Source organism: Meleagris gallopavo, chromosome 1 (genome assembly GCF_905368555.1).
Source record: "Meleagris gallopavo chromosome 1, MGAL_WU_HG_1.1, whole genome shotgun sequence".
Lineage (NCBI taxonomy): Eukaryota > Metazoa > Chordata > Aves > Galliformes > Phasianidae > Meleagris > Meleagris gallopavo.
This window is the reverse complement of record NC_139404.1, coordinates 149,276,508-149,303,648: the sequence shown is the minus strand read 5'-3', so window position 1 is coordinate 149,303,648 and position 27,141 is coordinate 149,276,508. Positions and strand designations below refer to the sequence as shown.

The 27,141-nt window shown below is 36.6% G+C and overlaps 2 pseudogenes; both read left to right on the top strand.

Moving 5' to 3' along the window:
• The first annotated feature begins 4,564 nt into the window (after window positions 1–4,564).
• On the top strand, window positions 4,565–14,286 carry LOC146545697 (uncharacterized; annotated as a pseudogene).
• A 137-nt stretch (window positions 14,287–14,423) lies between these two features.
• LOC146545696 (uncharacterized) lies at window positions 14,424–16,159 on the top strand (annotated as a pseudogene).
• The last annotated feature ends 10,982 nt before the right edge of the window (window positions 16,160–27,141 follow it).

Genomic DNA, 27,141 nt, shown 5'->3' with positions numbered 1-27,141 from the left:
GCCCCCGCCGCTCTCAAGAGAGGTGCCGGGCTGCTCCGATGCCTCGGGAATCCCTGGATGAGGGAAAACCGAGCGAGTCCCCTATGCACCCCGCGATCAGCCGCCTCAGCTCTGCCTGGGGCAGCTCCGAAGCAGCAAACCTCGGCGATCAAAAAGCAGGTCCTTTCCGAGCCATGCTGGTTTTCTACCTCCTCTGCCTGCTTTCTTATTCAGAGGGACAGAGAGCTATTGCGCTCTCAGGAAGGCATCCTTGAAGAGTAGCCAGCTCTCCTCAACATCTTTGTCTTTAAGGACAGCATCCCAGAGGATCTTGGCCAACAATCCATTGAACAGCTTAAAGTTCGCTCTTCCAAAGTTCAGTGTCCTGATGCCACTCTTTGCCAGGCCCACATTCCTCGAGATCAGGAACTCAACCAGGGCGTAGTCACTGCAGCCCAGCCTGCCTCCAACCTTAACACCTTTAATGATCTCCTCCGCATTGGTAAGCAGCAGGCGCAGCAACAAGATACACTAAGAGTAAAATCATGGTGTTAAATTTTAGGAAAGTCAGTTTCCAGATCTTCAGGGAGTTAGTCAAGAAAAAAAAGTGCAGAATCTTTATTATATCAAAGCTACCATATCAACCCTTGTGGTAACAGTTTTAACAAATTTATGCAGTAGAAATACCCATTCCAAGATTACCAAGAGGTTAGGATCACATTCAAAAGATGTGAATTTGATGAGTGAATCATTCAGTGGACAAGGAACGGGTTGTGAGACAGTATCCAGAGACTGGTAGTCTGGATGGAGAACACTAACTAGTGGTGTTCCTCAGGGATCAGTACTAAGACTGGTTGCTACTTAATTTTTTTTATCAAGGACACTGATAATGGGATTGAATGCACCCTCAGCAAGTTTGGAGATGACACCAAGCTCTGTGGTACAGCTGACACTCCCGAGAGAGAGGCTGCAATCCAGAGACAGACTTAAGCAGTGGGCCCAGGAGAACCTCATGAGGTTCAAGAAATTTAAGTGTAAAGGTTTTCACCTGGGTTGATGCAACCCCCACTATCAATACAAGCTGGGGTACATGAAGACTGAATATGGCTCTGTCAAAGGGAACCTAAGGATACTGGTGAATGACAAGCTGGACGTGAACCAACAATGTGCCCTCACAGCCAAGAAAGCCAATCATCGAAACTGGACTGGACTGCATCAAAAGAAATGTGGTTAGCAGGTCAAGGGAGATGATCCTGCCCCTCTCCTCTGCATTGGTGAGAGAATACTGTGTTCAGACGTGGATTCCTCAGTATAGGAGAGACATGGACCTGTTGGTGAATGTCCAGAGAAGGACTGCCGCGGATAGCATCCTAATCAGATTGTTCTCAAGCGGGGAAGCACGACAGTTACCCAGTATGAGTGATCAAGCTTCACTTTATTGTTGCACACACAGAGTTTATATATGACTACAATACACATGTGTTCACTTACTATTGGAGCACAAGGTGGGCGTCTAGGTGGGCTGCCTAGCTTCAACCAATGCTCAGCCAGCATTCACACCTGCCGCTGAGCTCATCCGCTTATCAGCCCCCCACATATCCACAGAGCATAGCTGCGGATGTAGGCCTGCTGTTTACGGCCTGCTTTTTACATGCTGCCCAAGGATGTTGTGCCTCCTATCTTAACTCCTAATGCTTTCTCATGAGAATGCACCCTATGCTGCCGCACTAGTTATGCTCGTACAGAGACTCATGTCTTCCCTGCTCTCGCAGCCATTCCCCAACAAAGGACCACAAAAATGATCCAAGGGATGGAACACTTACCCTACGAGGACAGGCTGAGAGATCTGGAACTGTTCAGCCTGTAGAAGAGAAGGCTCTATGGTGACCTGATAGTGGCCTTTTAGTATCTAAAGGGAGACTGCAAGAAAGAAGGGAACAGTCTCTTTAGAAGGGTCTGTTGTGATAGGACAAGGGGAAATGGTTTCATACTAAAGAATACTTACATTGAATATAAGGGAAAAGTTTTTTATGGTAAGGGTAATGAAGCACTGGAACAGGTTGCCCAGAGAGGTGGTGGATATTCCATTCCTGGAAATATTCAAGATTACGTTGGATGGGTCTCTGAGCAATATGATTACAGAATAATGAAATTGAAGAATCCTAGAGTTGGAAGGGACCTTTAAACTTCATTTAGTCCAACTCACCTGCAATGAATGGGGACATTCATAGCTAGATCAGGTAGCCCAGAGCATGGTCCAGCCCCATCTTTTCTTTTTCTTTTTTTTTTTTTTTCCTCTTTTTTTTTCCCCCATAAATGATCTTCTAGGTATATAAAAATTAAGTTAATGCTTAAACTGAGATTGAATAGTATCATAAAATTCAGTCAAACCTCTGTTGGCTCCAAGACAGCCCCTGACCTCCACATCTCCCACCAGACCTTCTCTGTTTGTGAACAGCAGGTCTAGAGGGGCAACTCCTCTTGTTGGCTCTCTCACCAGCTGCATCAGGAAGTTATCCTCAATACACTTCAGAAACCTCCTAGACTGCTTCTTCTGCGTTGTGTTGTATTCCCAGCATATGTCGGGAATTTGAAGTCCCCCATGAGGACAAGGGCTGGCAATCGCGCTGCTTTTTCCAAGTGCTCATAGAACACCTCATCTGTTTCTTCATCCTGGTTTGGTGAACTATAACAGACACCTACCAGAATGTCTGCCTTGTCAGCCGTTCTCCTGATCTTTACCCATAGGGATTCAACCTTATCATGTCCAGCCATGAGCTCAGTAGCATCAAAGCACTTTCTAACATAGAGAGCCACACCGCCACCCCTCCTTCCTTGCCTATCCTTCCTGAAGAGTATGTAGCCATCCATTGTAGCACTCCAGTCATGGGAGTGGTCCCACCATGTTTCTGTAATTTCTGAACCCCACCTCACTACAACCTCCTCTAAGATAATTTTAGAGAACGATAAGGTATCCCCTGAGCCTCCTCTTCTCCAGACTGAACAATCCCAATAAAAGTTGTAACCTGAGCTAAATAAAAATTTTATCCTAAGATGAACTTTAAAATCAGTGACAAATTACATAAATTCTTTTTTTTCTCTCTTTATTTATTTTTTTTTAAAAAGATTATTCTTTTATTGTTTAAATAAGAAACATAACTGTTCATCATTTAATCTGGTAGCAGTTCCTTAGAATAATACAATCATATAATCTTTTGAGTTGGAAGGGACCCTTAAATATCTTCTAGTCCTTCTTCAGACAGCTCAAATACAAGAAATTCAGAACTTAGCTTGAACTTTAGAGCATAGTCTATTCCAACAGAGTACAGCTAGAAACAAATATTTCTGTTTAGATAGCAATTTGTTGTATTGCCCTTTACAATTAAGCTCTGTATGCATGTGTAATGGTATTTTCCTATTTGAAAATTGCAGCATTTTGCATTTTTTTTTTATGGATACAACTACACTATACACTTAGAAAGAAGCAGGAATATATTTATTGGTATAACAACAAATTAGCAAATAATTAAATTAATATACTTGATTATTTACAGCTGGCATGCTCAACTCCTGGCCTGCACATGGCCCTGGACATCTCGTAATGTGGTCCCAAAATATTGTAAATTGTCAAAATATTTTTTTGTGTGTGTGATGTGTGATATCTTTCATAATTCAGTTCCACATGGCTTAAGCACTGGCTTTGTAGATGATAATGAAACACTGTGGAGGGAAGGATGCAGTGCAGTGCTAACTCCTAATATTACTGATAAAATACTTACCAATGTGTGTGTGTCTGTGAAGACACATGTTTGTTTATATGCAGAACTCTGAGGGGAAAAAAGAGCCCAAGAAAGCTGGTTAGTAGTCAAAGCTCTCCTCCAAATCCAACAAAGAGAGTGTCAGGCAAAAATGCCATGGATGAACAAGTTGCTCCTGGCCAAACTGAAACACAAAAGCATACAAAGGATGAAAGCAGGGACAGGTAACCTAGGGAACACAGAGATATTGTGTGAATTGTGTGAGCATCCAGGAATCAAGCTAAAGCCCTGATACAATTAAATCTGGCTAAGGACATCAGGGACAACAAAAGGGCCTTCTACAAATTCATAAGTAATAAAAGGAAGACTGCGGAAAATGTGGGCCCACTCCTGAAGGAAATGTGATGCTTGGTTATCCAGGACATGGAAAAGACTGAAGTACTCAGTGGCTTCTTTTCTTTTTTTTTTTTTTTTTTTTTTCTTCTTCTTCACTGGCAAGTGCTCTGCTTGTCCAATTCACAGAATTTGAAGGCAGTGATGAGGAGAATGAACTACCAGCTATTGTAAGAGACGATCATATTTGAAACTATCTAAAGAACAGGAAAGTGCACAGGTCTGTGGGATATGAATCTGGAATATTATATGAATCTGAGGAACTGGCAAATGAAGTTGCCAAACCATTACTCATCATATCTGAGAAGACTTAGCAATCTGGTGAAGTTCCTAGTGACTGGGAAAGGGGAGACATAACATTAATTTCTAAAAGGGGAAAAAAGGAAGATTGAGGGAACTGATGCCAGTCAGTTTCCTGGTCATGGAGCAAAATCATGGAGCATATACTCCTGGAAACTGTGCTAAGGCATGCAGAGAATAAAGAAGTGACTAGTGACAGCAAATGTAGTCTCACTAAGGGCAAATCGCGCTTGACAAATTTGCTGGTCTTCTGCAGTGAGGTTACAGCACTGATGGATAAGGAGAGAGCTGTCACTAGAAAGCTGAATCTCATGAAGTCAAGCATGAAGTATGGTCAGCTATTTGTGCCAAATGTAACTGTACACTAAACTAAGAGACAATAGAAGATTCTATCTTTTTTTTTTTTTTTTTTTTTTTTTTTTTTTTCCCCTTGCATTCTGAGCAGGCCTACAAAGTTAGACTGAATGGAGTTAAAAATTCATTAGGTAAAATCACCTCCTATAACTGAAGCAAAAGTTTAATTCATTTATAAAGCAGTGTAAGTATTTAGTGAGTAAGTTCAAATGATGTTGAAATTTCCAATTACTGAAATATCTTTTCATGTGAGGAGGCAAGAATGTAGGTCATCATAATAAGACTTAAAGGCATGTTGTTTTATGAGGTCTTCACCTGAATTTTTATAATGTTCCAGTTTTGGTCTTTTCTATTGTGTGCAACAAATTCAAAAGACTCTGTGAGCCTTACAGTCTCAACATAAATTAGGAGTAAGGACTAAATGTCACACCTAGACAATTAGGAGCATTCTTAACAAACTTGAAGATCATACAGCCATTTCTACTTTCAGTGAAGTTCAACTTTAATTTCTGTGTGGAAAGGGAACTGAAGATCTGGGCACGAGATCTCATAGAAAGTTATATTTAGTGTTTGTAATGAAATTTTCAGCTATCGTTCTAGACAGATAAGAAATCCATAATGTCTAGACTTAACTTTCTCTCACTTCTTGATAGATATATAAAATTCAGGGATTGACTTGAATTGCTTTTTTTTTTTTTTTTTTTTTTTAAGTAATTCACACATTTGAATTCACATTCTAGAAGTCTTCACAGAAAATTTCTAGAAGTATACTTTTTTTAGATGCTACTATAACAGTTTTCATTCATGCTACAGAACAAAAATCTGTACTTAAAATAATAGGAATTACTCTCTTCGAGTTTTCACATATTTTGGGAGATCAAGCTTTGATCTTACTTGAGAAATAATTTTAGATGTAGATTATTATAATTCATCAACTTACTGGAAAATCTGTAGTTATTTGAGCTTGTGTCGTTTTAAAGCATACACTTGGTATGGTTTGCAATTAATTACTTCAGAAGTTAAAACTTATTTTAAATGCAGTGAGTTATTCTTGGGGAAAACCTGATGAAAGAGCTGAGGAATGAATAAGTATATGCTAATCTACCACATGTTATACAACTCCCAGTTACACAGGTTTGAGTAAGCAAGAGTACTGAATATGCATTAAATCACATTTCTGGACTTTTTTATTTTACATATTAATATTCACAAATTGCATCTGATATCTCCATCTCTTCCTTACTTTTGGCAACAGACTCATACTACTCAGTCTATAAACAAAAGCATATCAACTGTCCAGTAAACTTCAGAGCTTAATGGAAGATATCCAAAGACTTAGAAGTACAGAATACCATTTAAAAAAAAAAAAAAAAAAAAAAAAAAAAAAAGGAGAAAAAAAAGGAGTAATGGAAAGTTTACTAAGTGAAAATGTCAGATCGTGTTAGAAATGCTATTAGGTTACATGCTGCAGGGGAAAACAGGAAAATCCTTAATTCTTCTTATCAGATCTGGTGAGTACATTAACCCCAGCTGCATGAGAATACTAAATGTATAGGAGTTTTCTCAGCAAAATTCCATGAGGGCCAACATCCTGTTCTTGTTAGGAAAATGTTATTGACTTTAAAAGACTTTTATGATTTGGATGTTTACCAAGTTAGATAGGCAATGGTAAATGCTGTTAATGTACAGTATAAAATAATCAGAAAACATTTAAGTAGACAGCTGTCATTTTGTTTGATTCATACTTTTCATAAAGTTAAAGATTTTTTTTTTCATGAAATATATCCTTTAATATATAAAAGGCTTAGGATACTTTGTGAAGAAAATATCAGACTGTAATATCTGAGCAGCACAGACTTTTAGAAGAATAAGTAAGCATCAGTCACAAACAACTGTATGTATAAGTTAATGTGAAAAACTGATAACCCTAAGGCAAAGTCCACTAGTAATTTATTTGAAAGCCAAGAATAAATAGGTCATTCAGTTGTGAGATTTGTTTGTTTGCCTGTTTTTCATTCTAACTTCTTTTTTTCTCTTTTTTTTTTTTTTTTAATAAATTCTAACAGGATTTTTTTTTCAGCTTTCAAGAATCATTTATGGCATTTAATCAAAAGTACTGCAAATACATAGACATTTTCATAAACATACACACCAAGACAGAGAACGTATATATATATATGTAGAATTAATCTATAAATCCTTTGTAAACATTATGAGTAATTTTTGTATTTTATTTATTCAAATGGGTGTAGGTTGAAGCAAATTGGCTATTTGTTCTTCAGATACAGCAAACAGTCCTTTCATTTAAATCTACGTGTTTTACTGCCAGAGATAAAATTGTATTATGTAGGAATTTTTTTTGCTGGAGCACAAAAACACACTCATCTTCACATGGCTTTTAAAATTACACAAAACAGTATATGTGTTATGTATTTGAGCAGTAATATAGTAAAGTCTTGAGTCAGCCACATTTCTAAATGTTCAATTTGATTACACACTCAGAGAAACAAAGTTGAACTCCTATTATATTTAGTTAAAAAAAAAAAAAAAAGGAAGAAAATAATGGTATTATTCCAAAGGGATACTTTAATTAGTAGTTAAGAAATCAAAAGCAATACATTCTTGTAGGGGAATTGTTGAATCACAGACCGAATCTCTGATTGATCACTTGAGACCAGCAATGAGTCAGCCACGGGAGCATAGGTGAAGGCAATTCACCTGTGCTGCTGGAAGGGGTGGAGTATGACCAATTTAAGAGCTGACTACCAGAGAGAAAGGATCTCTTCTGGAGACCCCTTTGCTGGAGTTTTATAAGTGAGCCTAGAATATAGGTAAGTATCCTATCTTTTCTGCTTTGATATAATAGCTTGGTAGCTAAGGACTTTGGTGCATCCCATAACTATAACATCTGTACATTCATTGATTGTACAATTCTATTTATACTAACTTTTGAAAACATAAAAATTAATTTTAATGACTACAGATGACAGAACACAGTTAATATGAATGCCAACATATCATTTCTTTTTCATCTTACCCAGGTTATTCTGTAAGCAATGTGTTCTATTTATTACCATGGAAACTGTAACAGATACAAAGAGTGCAAGAATACTATTTGATGGACTAACTTCTTGTCGATAAAACACTATTTTTCAATATAGCCACTACCATTAGCTATGCATTTTCACTAATGATGAAAAAGAACCAGCTTGCAGTACTTAAAAAAAATCTGTATGGATGTCCAGAATGTGCCCTTGTCTTCATATCACCGAAGCATTTAATTTTTAATTTAATTTTTTTTAATTTTCTATCAAGAAAACAATTTGTCCTCAATATTTAAAGAGAGTTTGATATTATAAAAGAAATAAAACTATGTGAAATATAAACATTTTTTAATAAACATTATTTTAGTAGTGAATAATAATCTTTTGGTCTGCCTAATGGAAAAGAACTGCACTGTTATATCTAATGAAATATCTGAAACCACTTCTTCCTAAGTATAAGTGATGTGAAGTAAAAGTCTTTATAGCCATTTGGCTGTGTATTTTCATGTAATACATAGAAGTTTCATACCCCCTGTAACTACCAGTATTTTTTAAATACTTAAAAAAAAAAAAAAAAAAAAAAATCAGTGTGTTTATATTGTATCATTAGTGGTAAAATTAACTCTTGATCAGAGAAGATAGATTAAAAGAAAACTATCTATAACTATTTTATATTTCTAAGTATTTTTTCCAGTTCTCAATGCCAATGTGATTATTGCAAACAGAATGACCATACTATATTTATATAAAAATAATTCAACAATTTTTTAAGATTGTGCATTAATATATATGTAGAATATATATATTTTACACACACACACATACTCTACTCTCCAAATCTATAGAATAAATGGAGATTGGACATAATTAGTTGAACCTGAAGAAACACATTCTTTTCACAAATGTTTTCTTGTCTAAATCAGACTTGGATGCAAATATTTGAAGGAATATTCTAATGCAAAAGAAGTTGATAGTAATTGTCATTAATCTCAGTGTGGCTGTATGTACTTCACTTGTTTATTTATGAAAAGAATCAAAATGCTTCTTTCTTAGACATTTCATCACTAGAAATTCCAATCTTTGAAAGCTATTTATTTCATAGGTTAGGAAATGATCAGAAGGTATTTTTTTCCCTGTAGAAGTTAATAGAATGAAATGGAGAACATATTTCTTTTCTACTGAATTGTACTTAAGTTTTTGTTCTCTACACTATTTTTCACCTCCACTGTGTAATAGGTAGTCCAAATACATGGTGATCATCGGCTTTAAGTTGTCCAGAAGTTTCAGACAAATATGACCATAGAGCATGACACTTCCCAATAGCTGACACTCAGACCTCTTCTCTTAGTGGCTGGTTCAACATGAATTTCATATACTGAGGATGAAATAGGAAAGGCATCTTCATAGAAGACAGTTAGAAACAATATTTAATAAGAATGTAGAACAGATCATAGTGATCAAATGTAAAGGCTCAATGTGACCAGCTTCTGCTGACATTTGATTGTCCCATTTTTATCTCCCTTTTCCAAGCTAGTGGGTTTTGATCCCTCCAGTGTTCCATAAGAAAAACATTTATTATCTTAAAACTCACTTCTAAATTCCAGAATTGTCTTTCCTTGCATCTGTTAGTAGATCCTTCATCCTTGAAGGCAAATCTAAGGTTTCTTATACTTACCTGCTAACTAAAATTTTGCCTTTAATACAATGATTTGAAGTTGTACAATTATGAAGACACTTGAAGTAAGAAATTCAATTACTATAATGGGAAAATGATGTTGTGACATTTATGCTCTTTGACAGCTCTTAAAAATGATTCAACTTCATTGCACTTTATTTTTGGTGTATCTTGCATTTTCCAGACCAAGTTAATGCTCAGTTATTGTATTTATAACAGGTATCATTCTGTAAGAAACATTACCACTTTACCAAGAGTGTATTTCAGTGAAAGTAGAGGTCCATAACATTTTAAATCAGGAATGCAATAATCAAGGCACAATACTGGCTTGCCTTGAGCACAACAGAAGCATACTAAAATAGAGCAAAACTCACTATAGTTGTACATACTATGAGATAAATATATGTATACATATATATGTATTTTGCAATACATATATATGTATTGCAAAACACGTGTGTGTGTGTATATATATGTATGTATTTTGCAATAATATGAAGGCAAATTCAGAAATGATACATAAGCATTTAATTTAAGTCTGTGATTAAGTGACTACCAAAAGGCTGAAGAATTGTGACGTTCCATGTAGTAGGAGGTAACTACACTGTGAAACACTGTGTTGGGAAAGATTTTACTTCAGTTTTATTAAAATCAAATTAATAATTAAAACAAAAATAACTTTAAAGTCTTTTAGAGTTCTTGTAATTTATTTTATTTTTAAACAAAGAATTTAACAATAATAACTTTGGAGAATAATGAGGAAGTAAGATGGAGAAGCACGTAATTCTCAAACCTGTTCACACTAGAATAAAAGTTTTTCTCTGTAGCCTGTTGAAGTACTTCAGAGAAATTCTGAACTGAATCTTTTTAAAATATTTAATATAATAAGTACAAAAACTTCTTATATTTCTTTATTTTCTAAATACTTCAATGGTAAAGTTGAAGATTATTCCAGTTATGTTTAGAACAAGAAAACTGTAATGTATTTGTTACTGCTATTTTGAAAAGTTATTTAAGGAATTTAAGGATGTAGCAAATTACTAAATGCACTGATTTAAATGACCCCCTCATAAATAAATCACCTGTCTGTCTCTTTCTTTACTAAGAAAACATGCATTAATAATAATAATTATTTTTTTAATCCTAAAATATTTCAGTAAACTAGAAAAGTCTGTTTTCATACTGTCAAAAATTATAGAAAAGAGGAGTTCAGGTGGAAAAACTAAAAGGGAATTAATCAAAATTAACTGCAGAAATTGACAGTTTTATTGAAGATATTTCAGATTTAGTCATTTGAAAATGTCTCGAGCTATTTTGAGCTGAATGGGAAACAAATTTATACAGAAGGTATTTGTATATGTAAGAATCTATTAAGAAAGAAAGGGGAAAAAAATAAAAAATAAAATAGGTACTTACTACATCCATCCAGGACTTAATTTGTTGTTCATGTATTGTCACTAGGATTTATCAAAGCAAACTATTACCTAGAGAGCAGAGATGAAGGTACAAAGGAAGAACTCATAACTGAGAAAATGTGTCATGAAGGCAAATTATAACTCCTAGAATTTTTATCTAAAGTTATAATTGAAGCTGACTTTCATAAAAACGCCATCCAGTGGAACTTTTAGCAAGAAAGGAAAATTAGATTACTACCATTTCTGAAGGCTGCCTATATTTTATTGTGATTAAAACTGACAACTGGTCTTCCCTCTCTGCTGTGCATTGAGTTACCTTCTTGTGATTTTCCTGTGTGCTCACGTATTTACACTGACAATAAAGCTTTGTAAAGATTATCAGTGGTAATTGCCATTTGTAGGCCTTCATGACAGAAATTTTGCCAAATTTTCTGTATTGCTCAATGATAAATAGTTCCAATGTAACATACAAATACTGAGAAAATAATGTGATTTTTTTTTTTTTTATAATTAATCTTTAGTGTCATTTCCATTAGTCCCTGATAAAGTATGCCCTTTGTTATAGAAAATAAATATTAAACACATAAAAAAAACAATATTTTGGAATGATAGTCATTCCAAAACATACTGGAAGCTGAAAGAACAGGAAGTTTTCCCGTTTTGTTATTATATATATATATATATATATATATATATTTTTATATATATATATTATATATATATATAAAAGTATACATATAAATTTTTATATATATATATATATATAAAAGTGTTCATATATATACTTTTTTTTTCAAAAATCTGAAGAACCATTTTATTTTTATTTGATATGAAGAAAGGGGAAGAAAAAAAAAACAATAACAGCAAACAAAATGTGATATCAATCTGCTTATCAACAGGGGGGAAAAACACATCAGGACATAGTGTGATGAATCAGCAATCTTTTTTTATTTACTTTTTAAGTACTTGCATTTCTCATTTCTATGAAGTTCTATTTATTGCCCTATGAAAAACCATGTCAGTAATAAAATACAGTTTTGTAAGAATGCATATATCATAGTTGAGTCCTGTAGCAGTTTAAATCCATTTTTTTTTTATTCTTTTGTTTGGACTTGTGTTGTAGTAGGCGTTAGCAAGTCACCAGGATGTGATGCGATAGGACCTCTGTTACGTAAATCATGATGCGTGCTTGAAGGATGTAGAAAGGGCCTAGATAAGGCACTAGGATATATAAGTCGCTGTTTAGTTGCAATAAATGCCATTTGGTACATCCTCATATTGGTGTCTGTGTTGCAATGGCCCTAGTGAGGGGAGATTGCTAGCCCCTGGCAGACTGGACCTTGAGAATGGGGATACGAGTGGTGCCCTGTGTGAGGATCATCAGTCTGTCGTCCCCCTGATGTCCCCCGAGGTCTAGTGTGTGACCTGATTCTGCACAGGATGGAATTAGTTGTTAAGGTATTGTTGCAGTTGGGTAAGGACTATGGCGGCAAGGATACGCCTTCTAAGAAGGAACTGGCTGCCGTAGTTCCCGCTTGGAGCAGGAGGGGGTGTGTGAGGACCCCAGGGATATTTTGAATCCCCAGAAGTGGGATGAGATTACTTTGCTGCTTGCGCAGCACACGATGAGCACCCAATCGAGTGCAGAGCTCAAGACATGGGGTTTTGTGCTAGGGATATTAAAAACAGCAAAGGAGGAGAGAGAAATGACAGAGGCTGCTCGACAGCTTCTCGGGCTTGCCCCGCTGGTGGGGGGTGCAGGAGGCATGGCTATAGCAGCTGGTGGAGATAGGAGGAGTTGAGGTGAGAGTCAACGGAGTGTTAACGCTCTTTGGAATGATGGGCAGGTGGGGAAGGGAGAGAAGGAGGGAGGTGATATACTCTGTAGGTATTCGGGTGATGCCGTGCCCAGTGGAGGGAGACAAGACAACGACTGCGTTCAACCGATGCTGTCTGCCCCGGCCATGCCTGATGAAGATGAGACGGTGACTGCCCACTGCCATATCTGGACCCATCAATTCGACCACAATGGCCAAAATATCCTTTTAAGGAAATGAGAGGATGCGTGACCAATGAGGAGTCTCCTTGGCAGATAGCATCTTATCAGTCAAGGACTGAGCCAAGGGTGGCAGGGAGGGGAGGTGAAGTGCAGACGACTTATCAGGCTATCATGGAGCTGGGGGAGGAGGACAGTGAGGGGGAGGGTAAGCAGCTTTGTCTTGGGAAACTAAGAGGGGCACATTAACAGACTGGGGGAAGGTTAGATCTGGTCTAATAGACGAAGGAAGATATCGGAAGTTTTCCCAGTTGTTGTAAACAGTGGAGGAAACCCTGAGTGGGTACCTCTTGATCCAAAGGGCATTACCCGTCTGCTAGATTGCGTGGAGAAGCGAGGTTTGAGTTCACCCCTCACCCTGAACGCCTTAGAGGCCATGACAACTGTAGGTCCTCTTCTCCCTCACGACATAACGAATTTGATGCGCATGGTGCTGTCACCAGTACAGTATACATTATGATCCTCAGAGTGGATGGCAGGATTGTGAGTGGCTGTAGGGGCTGCGGAATCGAGTCCTAACCACCCACTACACGGGTCCTCGTTAATGCGCTTGGCAGGAATGGTCAGGGGAATGCAAACCCCCCAGGGACAAACAGCTAGGCTCAGGCCAGGGGAGCTTATAGCGGCTACAGACGCAAGTGTTTAAGAGAGTAGCCAAGGGCATGGAGTCTGTGGACTCCTGGACCAAAGTGACCCAGGAGCTGACAGAGTCATTCTCTGCCTTTGTGGACAGACTCCTGAAGGCCATACAGGGGTCAGAACTCCCGAAATCGGCCCAAGATCCAGTTATTATGGACTGTCTCCGGCAACAAAGCCAGCCGGAGGTCAGGGAACTTCTCCGCACTGCTCTACAGTTTGGTACGCCTGGGGAGATGATCAAATATATATTCTGGATAAGCAGAAGACAGCATCTCTGACCAATGAAGGGTTAGTGGCGGCTATTGTCGCTGCAGTTGGAGCACGACAGCCCCAGGGACTGTGTGATGGGTGTGGCCAAGCAGGCCACATTAAAGAACAGGAGAAGGAGCTGCTTCTGAAGACCTCACTTGCTGAAGGAAAGGTGTCCATGATAGCACTGGTTAAGAATGTAATGCTTTTGCTCATAGTACTTGTACTAGGTGTTGCCCAGGCGGGGGCTGGTGACAATTCTGCCACACCCGTTGGATGGCCATGGTCCCATGCCCGCAGGGGACATACTGGGAGCATGGGGTCGTATTCTGATGATTTAACCCTCTTAAGAGTGGTATTACATAATAACGAAACATACCTGGAGAAGGAATGGGGTCGGGATAGCGTCGACCGATCTCACTGACTTTGGAGAGAGGCAGGGCAAGAGATAAAGGTGGGATGTCAGATGATTAATGAATCCACTCGTGAAAAGGTGACTCAAATATCAGTAACAAATGTTGAGACAAATGAGAAAGGAAGTAAATCTTGTGCCACTGAACAATGGGACTGCTGGCACAATTTTACTTTGATCCAACCTGTTTCTGTAGTCTGCCTCTGCGTGATAGCCTGGAGCGATCCTTCAAATTTAAAATGGATCTCAGGCAGCAAACAACAGTTACCCTACGTACATCAACCCCTCCTAAGAGCCCTACCACTGCGGAGAAAATAGAAAACATTTTGTCTGCACAGATTTATGAGATTGGGACATATGTCATTAAAAATACTGGCCAGCAACAGGTGGTGTTTAACCCGATGTGGTCTCTCAAACACGTAAAATTATCAATGCAGAATAACATTTCAATCATTAAACCAACATGTACACCATTTTTACACACATCTTATGCAGGCTGCTTAATGTGGTTACACCGGTGGACCCTCGCCCTGATTAAGAGAACATGGAGAGATATGACTGGCATAACGGGAACAGGTTTGGGAGTGTTAAACAGTATAGATGCCAAGGTGCTCAAAAATAAGCAAGTACAGCAACAAACGAGTTATATGTGCTACGGCGTCCTTTGCAGTCCTCTTTATCAGCATTGGGAGCCAACCAGTGTTTTTTTTTTGTCAGCTGTATTACCTCAGTGGGAAAGGACGAATATGAAAGACCACCAGTTGATTGTGGATGCACTCACTGCTACCCAAAAATGATACTTCTCTAGCGCTTAGCTGCATCCAAGCCCAAATATGGATACAATCCATGATAGCAGTGATTGTGAGGGAAGGTGAAGGAGGTATTCTGCCTATGGAGATTCAGAAGGTGATTTGGGATAATGCAGATGAATTTGAAAGGAAATTTCAGCCTTGGTGGCACTTAGTTAACTTTACTTATGATCCTGTTACTAGCTATGCCATTGCTTTTGTCCTAACGATACGAAGTTCTTCAGTATATACAACATACCCGATCATTGCGTTGGGACTGAACCGTGATGGGGTCATACTTTATCCAATAGAACATCGAGTGTGGGCTCTTCACAATGAAGAAAAATGGCAAACCATTGATCTTAGCTCATCTTGTGCTGTACGGGAGCAGTGAGGATTTGTTTGTGAGAGTAATACTCTTAAGGCTCGAGACACTTGTCTTGATACTGAACACAACATTTGCCATTTTGAAATTCATCCCAATGAGGCACTTGAAACAGTGTTTATATACATTGGAAAAGGGTGTGTTTGTATGAGGACCTCTTGTAATTCCATACTCATCGATGATATTGCTGTAGGTACCAGTAATCACTCAAATCTCTGTTTGCAACTTTACTAGTATTGTAGGATGTGACTTTAATTACACAGTTCCGGTTATATCACATCAGTTCCTGCAGTCTAATTACACACTGATTCAAGATGTATTACCCACTCCAATTGGAATGAATCTTGCTTTGGTAAGGAAACTTGCAACATGATGATCTGTACCAGCAGCTAAAACATGTTTGAGACAATGGATGGAAAACCTTGATCACTGTTCAACATGATGCGGGAGAGATACTTCATGTCCTAGAAAGGGTGAAGAAGGACGGAGAACACCATTGGTGGGAGACGCTTCTTGGATGGTCACCAACAGCGAGAGGGGTATTAAACCCCATATTGCATCTGGTTGTGATCTTGTTAATCTTAACATTGATATGTTTGGTGCTTGTAATTATATTATATGTGAAGGTCTGGCGTATACTAAGACAAGTAGCCAGGCTTGAATTACCTAAGAATGTAGTGTATCACCCTCTGTATAACCTACGCTAGAGCTATTAGGCAGCAAGCGAATAACACGCTGTAACAGGGCAAGGCTTTACCGAGCATGGAGAGGGGGAGATGTTATAGTAGACATTAGCGAGTCTTTGGGATGTGACGTGCTAGGACTTCCCCTGCTCTGTAGGCGATAACGAGGTATCAGATGTGACACGATAGGACCTCTGTTATGTAAATCATGATGTACGCTTGAAGGACATAGAAGGGGCCTAGATAAGGCACTAGGATATATAAGTCGCTGTTTAGTTGCAATAAATGCCATTTGGTACATCCTCATATTGGTGTCTGTGTTGCAATGGCCCTAGCGAGGGGAGATTGCTAGCCCCCGGCGGATCGGACCTCGAGAATGGGGACTACAGACTTGTAAATTTAAATGCTTTTTTTCAGTCATTCTGCTGCAGTTATTTTTTTAACCAAACCACATACAGAGAAGTTAAACCTAGATATGCACACACACAAGCACAGCACAGCTGACTAGGCAAGGGCACCAACCTATTAACACTGAAAAAATTCTGGACATGTGAATCCAACAGTCTGTAGCTGTTGCACACTTCTGAGATGATGAATGTATTAAAATCTTCCTAAATATACTGAGAATGAGAACCTGGATTTGCAGCTTCAAAACCTTGAAAGTAATTCAGAGTTATATTCTTGAATTACAAAGATTTAAAGGTTATGTTCCATCATCCATCTTTCAGTCTCTCTTTTCATTACCACTGCAATATTTTCTCAAATACTTCTGAAAAGTTTCACCTTGACCAAACTAGAAAACACTAGTTCTGATATATCAGCATATTTCTTCCTACTGTAAACAAACTGTTCTATCAAAATATTAAATGCAGTTTTGGTTTCCAACAATAATTAGACACTAGTTTCATCTCAGCTCATGAGCTAGATCACTAGTTTATAGATCTTTCTGTGATGTTTTACACATCATAAATCAGAACTCTTCAGTTGCATTAAAAGTCTCAACTGGATTTCAACATATATCTCTTCATTACCCCGAATATGTAAGTATGCTACAATTAAAATAATGCATTCGAGTACTGGGTAAAAAGGGTATATAATAGTTTTTTTTTTTTTTTTTTTTTTTTTCATTAATCTATGATCTATTAACCTATTAGATTAACAATCCATCTACTGGCTCTTTAATTTCTTTCTGTATTATTTATTTATTTATTTATTTATTTATTTTCAGTTATAAAACTAGGGGACTATCCTCCACTCCTATTCTTTCAGGTGGAGTCATAGAAGACTTAAACAAAGATATTGATATCTTTATATTTTTTTATTTTTTATTTTAGTCTTTATATTCCTTGGGAAGATGTTGAAGGGATCTGGAGTACAGGTTGTGTGTGGGGGAAGATGTAACTGTGAGCAAGTGACCAAAGAGCTTATCAGATTCGTTGATGGACCCTATCACTGTGAAAGTTTGGGAGACTGGAGGGTAAGACAGAGCGCAAACGATTTCTGTTTGCATCTAAGGTAAACAGGAGGTTCTTTTTGTATGCACTGTTAATCTTGTTACACTTAAGACACCTTTCATCCTTTATCACTATTGTTTGGGAGAAGCTGGGGCCAATTAACTGATTAGAGGATCTGTTAAGGGAACAGGAATTTCTTGTTTGTAAGTAAATGGTATATAAGATGTATGTTGAACACAATGAAGGAGAACCATTCTGATGCTACAAGAAACTGTGAGAGCTCTCTAACTCCACTGAGCGTGGACAGTTGTGTTCTCTTTGATCTTCCTGGTTGATGAGTGGGACATAGGTGTAAGAAGAACAGACCCACTGAATGAATGAGTGTGTAAATGGTGTCACACTCAGGTTTTTGGGATAGTGAAATTCTGATTGTTTAAGGAATTATTGGATGAAATCCTCTGGGGATCTGTTCTTATGGACATGGGAACAGAACAGAGCTGGAAACTGTCTGTTTTATTCAGCTGAAAAGTAACTTGCTTTTGTTTTTGTTTTCATTTCATGTTTAAAATCTAGCTAAATGTTATGTGCATATTGCAAGAGAATATAAAAAGTAGGCCATGTTGCATCCTGTTTTTAACAACCAATTCTCAAAGTAACGCACCAGACCAAACACTCTAATTTTTAAGTGAGCTACAGTAAAAAGAATATATACAAAGCCAAGAACTTATTGGTGGCCCAATTAAAACCCTGAGAGTCTATTCAAATAAACATTACTAGTCTGATTCAAATACTACTACTACTTTTTGAAATCATCCACTTTTTACTGTTAATTGACAATGATGATATAGTTAAAACTGATGATACACTTTTTCTTTAGTACTGATCTCCTCTTATAGTATTTATATTCTTCTTTTTCTCCTCCGCATTTTACACCTGATGTTTCTAGTTTTCAAGAAAAAAAGGAAAATGTCCTGGAAAATCACCAATCTTTTCCACTGAAGTAAATAAGATGATGGTGTTTATATCAATGATTTCTCTCCTACCTGGAATGAGCTTGGAGATTCTTGCATGTTCATTACCTGTGTCTACTTGCTCTTTCTTCACTGATTCCTTTAGAACTGGTTTTATCTGATTAATGAGATGCCATGTCTTTAGTGACTGGTGCAAATGCCATGCTACTATTTTTAGGGTTTCTTTTATAATCTGTTGTTTCCATTTTTTAGGTCTTCTGCTACTGTCTTGTATCTACAGCCACACGTTTTGGTGACTGCTTATTAATAAACACTAGGACAATGGGAAACAATTTGGGACAAGGGGTAATTCAGGACATGGGGAAATGGTTTTAAGTTGAGGGAGGGAAGATTTAGGTTGGATGTCAGGGGAAAGTTCTTTACTCTAAGAGTGGTAAGGTGCTGGAATAGGCTGACCAGAGAGGTTGTGGATGTCCCATCCCTGGAGGTGTTCAAGGCCAGGTTGGATGGGGCTATTGGCAGCCTGGTCTAGTATTAAATGGGGAGATTGGAGGCCCTGCCTGTGGAGGGGTGGTTGGAGATTCATGATCCTTGAGGTCTCTTCCAACCCGGGCCATTCTGTGATTCTGCGACTAGGTGAAACAGTACTGACCTTATTTTACCAAAACTACTTTAGAACAGACAAAAATGAGAAGTATCTATCTCAAAGAAATAAAATCAGTGCTAAATTGCAGCATTGTTTGGTGTCATCTGGCCGTTCCGAGTGGGGTGGTCTGTCACGGGCATAGATTGATCTGGTTAACTCCATGACAGCTCATTATATTACTTTTTATGGTAACTATTTAAAATATTATCTCCATTACTTCATACACAAGCAAAGACAGCTTTAACTTGTACACTTTAAAAATGCCTGTATTTTAATTCTGAATATGAATACCCCAAACTATAGGCACCCCTTGATTATCTGAAGGCAAATTGATAAGATTTCAGATGGAACCTGTTGGCGGCACTTCATTATGAATTATTATGAATACTTCATTACTCACTTCTTATAATTTTAACTTGTGGTAGTACGTTTGTTCTTGTCTTAGTGTTTCACTGTAGTTTTTCTTTTTTTTTTTTTTTTTTTTTTTTTGGTTTGGTTTGGTTTTGTTTTTCTACATACGGGAAAAGCTTGTGTTTCTTAAAATATTTTTTTTCTGAAATGTCTCCCAATGCTGTGAATGGCAGAAGTAATTTAAAAAAAATGAAATTACTTTTGTGGCCCAAGACTTACACTAGTACAAAGGATGATTGTTCCAAATAGAAGAAATAAAATGGTAATGAAAACCATATACAATAATGGTTTGCATAAATGGCTTTTCCTTCAGCATCAACAAGGCTGAAGAATATATAGAGACAAAATGTATGAGTTAGATTACATTCATATATCATATCAGAAGCAATCTAAATAATGATTAAAACACCAATCGAGTTCTCATGTGGTGATATCTGTCCATTGTGAGAATTCCTGATTTTTCTGACAAAGAGAATTCATTATGACAGAACATTTCATGAAGAGTAGGAATTGTTTCTAATCTTCATTTTGTGATGACTTCCTTTATGCTTTTTTTTTTTTTTTTTTTTTCAGTAGGATTTCACACTGGGATGTTAAAGAATATAATTTGCTGAGTAAAGAGTAAGGCAGCTTCAGCATTCAGCTACAAAGGAGACAAACGACAGCTTCATTCCCTGCATAAGTGCATGGAGAAAGTTACTGTTACTGTCACACATCTGGCACAGATCACTGTTTACAGAATAGCTCCCCCCTCAAAAAAAAAAAAAAAAAAAAAAAAAAAAAAAAAAAAAAGTTATCATAATGGATGTGTTTGGTGTATTTTTTTTCTATTTTGTTTATTTATTTCTTATCTTCTAGAGCTATCCAACATGACTAAAAGATTTTGTGTCCTGAGCCTGTTTTTCAGATTGTTATGAAGAACCAATGCACCATTACTAAATAGGATGTCCCATTTGTGTAACCTGGAATGGGATAACAAAATTATTAAAAACTACTTTGACAATGCATAGCTTATTGTTGTCACTACACTTTAGGTTACAGTATGTGCAAACTGTGTTAAAGCAGATTAAAAATTATATGTAAAGCTGAAGAATGCTGTTTTGGCTCATTTGTGTTTTACATCTTTCTTTTCTTTCTTTCTTTTCTTTCTTTCTTTTCTTTCTTTCTTTTCTTTCTTTTCTCTCTTTTCTTTCTCTCTTTTCTTTCTCTCTTTTCTTTCTCTCTTTTCTCTCTCTCTTTCTCTCTTTCTCTCTTTCTCTCTTTTTCTCTCTTTCTCTCTTTCTCTCTTCCTATTTTTGCATAAATGAAATTCATCCATAAAATAAATCAAAAGCTATAAGTAAGTGATCAGGAATCTATAAGACATGCAGCTGACTGTTTACAAGCCTAAAAATAGCAGTTCTTTTCAGTATTCAAGGAACAACATTCAGAAAGAATACAAGTATAAAATAAGACTTCTGCTTATTTAGACTTTATATTTCACTTACGATTATACTAATATGTACTTCTGAAGCAAATCTCATGAAGCTCTTCACATCAAAAAGACAGTATAAATACAGCTAGGGGAAAGCAAAATATGTGTTGTCCTGAAAGGAACCCAAAGGGGAAGCTTAGGTCAGCTCCTGCTTGAACAATCCTTGAGGATTTGAGCACAGAACTTGTCTCCTGTAATTTGCTTACTCTGTTCTCAGAGAAACAGCTCTTTCTTTATTTTTAGTGAATGAAAATGACTGTGTCAAATAAGCGTGACCCCATCATTGACTACTTTTCTTAACTGAGACAGTCCAAAAAGACTCTAAAGTCTGGCTGTTTTTCAGGCTATAATAGTAATACTTTCAAATTTTAAATTCCCCAGCACTGTCAGACTTTTTTTTTTTTCTTCAGTTATTTGATTTTAAAACTTGTAAATGGAAAGAAAGTTAAGTTTGAGCCATTAAGACATATAAATGTCTACGAGTTCAACTCTACATTTTTTCACACTATTCTCCAGAAATATTCTCCTCCAAATATGCAATGTTAAAGTTAAATTAGATCTATCAGAACTGTATTACTAGGAAGACCATAAGCTTAGCAGGAAGGCCTCAGAAGGTAAGAAACAAAAATGTTGGAATACTGGGAAATATCTATTGCTTTGCCTTTCCTTTTTCACTTAATGAAGAAGAAAATGATTTAAAAGCAAACATAAAGTATTTAGGATACAGTGTGGAGATTTCTTCTGAAATTATGTGTTCACAGAATCCGTTCCAAAGGATTAAGAAAACTAGCTGATATCAAATCTGATTTTTTTTTTTTACTCTGTGTCCTGTTTTTTTTTTTTTTTTTTTTCAGTGATAGTGTTGCTGTCTGATGCAGAAAAAGCGATCATTTGGAGGTATCGAGACAATTCTTCTCAGGCTTCTAGTTGTAGATTAGTTCATACATGGCAATCAGTTCCTACTTCTCCATACCCTCAACTGAATGAAAATCGCTTGTAATAGCTGTTAAATGAGGGGAAAAAAGAAAAAAAAGAAAATATTTTAAAGGAAAAATATTAATGAATGTATTGTATGTGTGAAAGTTACATGTATACATGATGTACATAATCATGCATTATTTTACGAGAAATATTGAAAGTGTTACTTCATAATACACAATACTTTGCAGATTGTATTGTTCTCCATATTTAGTATTTAAATATCACCACTGAGAAACGCATTCACTGAATATTAGAAAATCTATATTATTTAGTCGTGAACAGAAACTTTACAGTTTATCTGATTTTTATTTATTTATTTATTTATTTATTTTTAATGCAGGATTTCAGGACATAAAATATTGAGACCCAATGTTTTTGCTTGATTGTTAATATACATTTACTAGAAGTAAGCAATATGGTCTTGGTTCTCTATATCTGTTGCTTCTCAATTGTTTCAAAATATGTTACAATTCCACAGAAAACATTTCTGCATTAAATGGGAAGGGAGAAATTTACAGCCTTACACTCACTAGAGATTGAGGGTTTTTTTTGTGTTTTTTTTTTGTTTGTTTGTTTTTTTTGCTCTGTTACTTTATACTACACTCTAGTGAAATGAAACAACAAAATGAATCTTCCACATATTGTAAAAAACACTATCTTCTGATTCTGTGACTATAAGCACACTGCATTTTTATTTTTAATAAAGTTTAACTTCAGGATTTCAAAATTTGCATTTAAAAATCAAACGGCTTTCAGCTTTTTTTAAATCTTGATGAAAAAAAAGTTACTAACATTTGAATGGAGATCAGATTTTGTATGCACTCAGGTACTTAAGCAGTTTGTCCACTATTTTCTTAAATCACTAGGAAATATAATAGGTTCTGAAAAGGACCTTCAGCAATAATAACATGGTTGAAATGACGAGATTACAGTTTATTTCAAGCTATAGGTCATGTGCATGCCAGATATGCCATTAGTTAGCAAATGTTCTCCAGATTTGCTTATGCAAACTGAGCTATTGGTTTCAATCCAGTTTATGATGGAAAAGTGTGTATGAGAAAAACCTATTATCAAGAGTAATATTACCCAATCTATGTAATCATAGCACAGAAACAAATTTCCTCAGAACCAAAGCACAAACTGACTCCTCACCTTGTGCCATGTTTCTTCAGATCATATTTTAAACATGTTGGTAGGAGGAAAGTTGAAACTAGGACAGCCTCATTTTTGTGCATATTTTATTAATGACTTTGATTATCAAGATTGTCAATCATGTTCTTTCTGTCATATTAAATTATACAAAATTAGTAACTGGGGGAAAAAAAAAAAAGAAATGTTTTATTTAATAAGGAAAAAGAAATTAAAGCACAGAACATTTTCTATTTCTTTCTATCATATTTCATGTGGTTCATAACATCCATTCTGGTCCAAATACTGTGAATTTTTCTCTTTTTTTCATTCTCACTGCAAATTCTTGCTCAGTATAATGCCTCACTTCTCAGAAATCTTTGAGTTGGACAAGATAGCATGCCCTGGGCTGATGCTTAACTGCGTGTAGTGTGATTAACATTAAATAATCATATGATGATTAGTATCTGCACTTGCCTTGTAATCATCCCTTTTCCATCAGCTTTATCTGAAGTTGTATAATGGTTTCACAAGTTATCTAGAGGGAACTGGCAGTGTAAATACGTAAGCCACATTTCCTTGCAACACCAACAACAAACAAAACACAAAGAGGATATTAATTTTCTTACTAGAGTATTTTAAGAAAGATATTGATCCAGAACATAAACAAGGCATTCTTGTAATATGCTTGTGTTTTTTTACTATATCTTAATGGGGTATCTTAGTAGTCTGAGGAATTATTTATGAGTAGCCCCAGTTGCAATAAAGTTATCTAGTATTGTAGTGGAATAGAATTGTTTTCTTAGAGCATGTGGTATGATTCTATGTTTTGATTCTAGAAGAAAAACTATGTTGATAACACAAAAATGTTTATAATTGCTGCTAAGCAGGGTTGTACAGAGCCAAGACCATTATTAGTAAAGGGCCCAAGGAAGGAACAGAATTAGGACAGCTGACTAAATCTGGCCAAAGGGATATTGCATACCATATAACATTATGCAGAAGAAGTTTTGAAAAGAAGGGGAGTTCATTTGTCTCTCTTCCACTGCTCTAGGAGGCTAGCTGGGCATGGGTTCAGGGGTGGTGAGCCGTTTCTAGTACATTGTTATATACATTCATATATATATGTAATCATAACTACTATCCTTTTCCTTTTCTCTTTTTTAGTAAATAGTTTTATCTCAACCCATGAGTTACGCTTCTTTATTTTGCAATTCTCTCCCCATCCCACTGGGAAGGAGGGAAGTGAGCAAACAACTGTGTGGTTCTTAGCCACCTGATAGGTTAAACCATAGCACTTAAGTAGTTTTAAAACAAAGTATCTTCAAGTCATCTTAGTTTGGCACATTTCACTGAGAAGTCACAGACATACCAGAGGCAACTCTATAGTTTTACCATACAGTGAAAACAGTGACAACCTGCAGACAGTTAACACTTAATAGAATGATTTGTCAGTATTCTGTAGAGTCATGTATCAAAAAAACAATTATATTGACCAAATGCTTAAATGCCAAATGCTTAAGTTCTGTTAAAATAGAGAATTGTAAAATCACTAACATCTCCTGAAACATGTAAATCACTTGAACTGCATTTGGGGTTACCTAAAAGTGGGTTTTTCAAAATCATGTTATCTTCTGGTTGTTCTACAGAGATTAGTTGTTGTACTCATTTTCTCACTTATTCCCAGTATTTAAAACCAATTATAAAGGAATGTGGACTATCTAAAGAACATAAAGATGTCACCAAATAATGACATAATAATTCGACAAATATTTTAATTCTATAAATTGGGTATTTATTTGCCTGAGATCATACTTATATTCCCTCCAAGTCATTCTTTTTTTGAACTGTTTTGTTTAAGTTTTCACTTTCTGAATAAAGAATTTCCTCCTAATATCTAATCTCAATATGTTCTCTCTTTTTATTTAGAAACATTCCCTCTTATAACTATCAATCCAAGTAAAATTCACTCTCATTTTTCTCTATAAGCTTGTTTAGACTGAAGTCCTCATTGAAGAGGTGCTCCAACCCTCTAATCATGTTTGTGGCCCTCCTCTGGATCCCCTCCAACAATGCAATGTTCTTCATGCGGTGAAGGCTCCAGAACTGGATGTTGTATCCAGGTGTGGTCTCGTCAGAGCAGCGTAGAGGGGCAGAATCACCTCCCTCAACCTGATGGTCATACTTTTCTTGATGCATCTGAGTATACGGTTGGCCTTCTGCGCTGCAAAGGCACATTGCTGTCTCCTGAATCATTCATCAACTGACACTCCCAAATTCTTTTTGGGCTTTTCTTGCTGTTCTTTGCATCCCTTGCCAAATTCAGGTCCATCTGTGTCTTGTCTTTTGTAATCCAACTTATACACATTAATACAGCATCCCTCTATCCTTCCTAGACCATGTATCCCTGCTTTCACTGCCTGTGCATTTCCCTCTCACAGTTCAATTCAATCAATACTTCCTTTTTGAGCCACGCTGGTTTCTTGGATCCCCTGCTTTATTTCTTACATATGGAAATGGAGAGATCTTGTGCTCTGAATGTTTTCTTAAAGTGCTGTCAACTTCTATCCTTAAGGACAGCTTTTTGGGGTTCTCTCCCGCCTCCCATTTCCTGTCCATTTCTTCTAAAAAGTTTTTAGCCTTTAATTGCAGTGTTCCAATTGTGTGATTTGTTCCACCGTGTTAGCATGGCAGTAACCAGGTAATAATTTTCTAATTGCACCATGGTTTCTAGCCTCCTTCTTGTTTCTTACGCTATGTGCTTTATTTTTTCATCTCTATTCAACTGAAAAAGAAATTTCAAATGAGGATCAGATGTATGTTTCTGTACTACTCACAACTAGTCAAGTGAGATTCATCTAATAAAGACTATTTTAATTCTATACCTCATTAAAATTATTTTATAGGGGCTGGTAGGATAGTAGAAATGACCTTCAATAGGTTTTCAGTCAAAGGCTGTCTAAAAATATACAGGTCAGATATTCTGAGACACTTCATGTGAGCCTGTATAGCTGATGAGTAAAAATTTCTAAGTGCACGAGCAAGTTTCATCTCTTATTTCAATTTGCATTGAGTTAGAGATACATTTTAGGTAGTTGTACTCATTTACTCAAGCAGAACTGCTGTTAGATATATCAAAAAAATATAGGAAGAAAGAGAATTTAGTTTTTCTGCTCTTTGAATAGTAACCTAACATTAGATAGGCATTGACGAAAAGTTAAAAGTAGATTTCAAGCCCTCTTGAGGCTCACAAACCTGGAACACATATTTTAGGTGAGAAGATTAACAAAACAGTATTTTTCCACACATTCACCACCATTAGCTATGCACTTTTGCCAGCAATGAATAAGAGCCTGCTGCTGTGCTTGTAAAAAACAGCACCAATTGAGGTGACACTGCCATTACTGCCACTGCTGAATTGCAATATCCATTGCCTCACTCTGTTCATATCCACTGTTCAATCTCCAGAAACATTCAGTAAGCATCAGTGAATGATAATCGGTGCAACTTTTTTTCTGCATGAAGGAATTTGATTACACATCTTTTCCTCACATGCTTTTTCATATTAGGCATCATTTTGTCAGACTTCTCCTCTGCTGCCATCTGTTGTATAGCCAGAAAATTTAATGGAATTTTGGTAGGAAGGTTGAATTTCTACAGGTATATCACTAAGGTCTGCCTCTGATGTCATAGAATCATAGAATCATAGAATCATAGAATGGCCTGGGTTGAAAAGGACATCAAAGATCAGCCAGTTTAAACCCCCTGCTATGTGCAGGGTCACCAACCACTAGACCATAGAATCATACAACCATAGAATTGCTCAGGTTGGAAAAGCCCTTAAAGATCATCGAGTCCAACCACAGCCCATCCAAACTACCCTAACTCTAATAACCCTCCACTAAATCATGCCCCTGAGCACCACATCCAAAAGGTTTTTAAACAC